The sequence below is a fragment of the Penaeus monodon genome, chromosome 19 (assembly GCF_015228065.2).
Source record: "Penaeus monodon isolate SGIC_2016 chromosome 19, NSTDA_Pmon_1, whole genome shotgun sequence".
In the NCBI taxonomy this organism is placed as follows: Eukaryota; Metazoa; Arthropoda; class Malacostraca; order Decapoda; family Penaeidae; genus Penaeus; species Penaeus monodon.
In genome coordinates, this window is record NC_051404.1 from 15,671,048 (window position 1) to 15,671,320 (window position 273).

Here is a 273-nt window from a genome sequence, read left to right on the forward strand (position 1 = left end):
ACCTCCCATATCTTCTCTCCATCCTCCTTTCTCTTAATATTTCTAATCTCCTAAGGTAAACCTGGAGATACTAAACACAGTCACATGGCACTTACATATTTCCCAAAATGGCTACGCGTTACAGAGGAAAGTGAACTCAGATATGGGCACCTGGTGATATGATTTCCGTTACCGACTCGGTCTTACGTGCGCATCTCCTTTTTCATTCCTGTAATTAATATTCTTCTTGTCCATTTCTTCCGATGGTGTAACAGTGCGGTGTTTTGCGTCAGT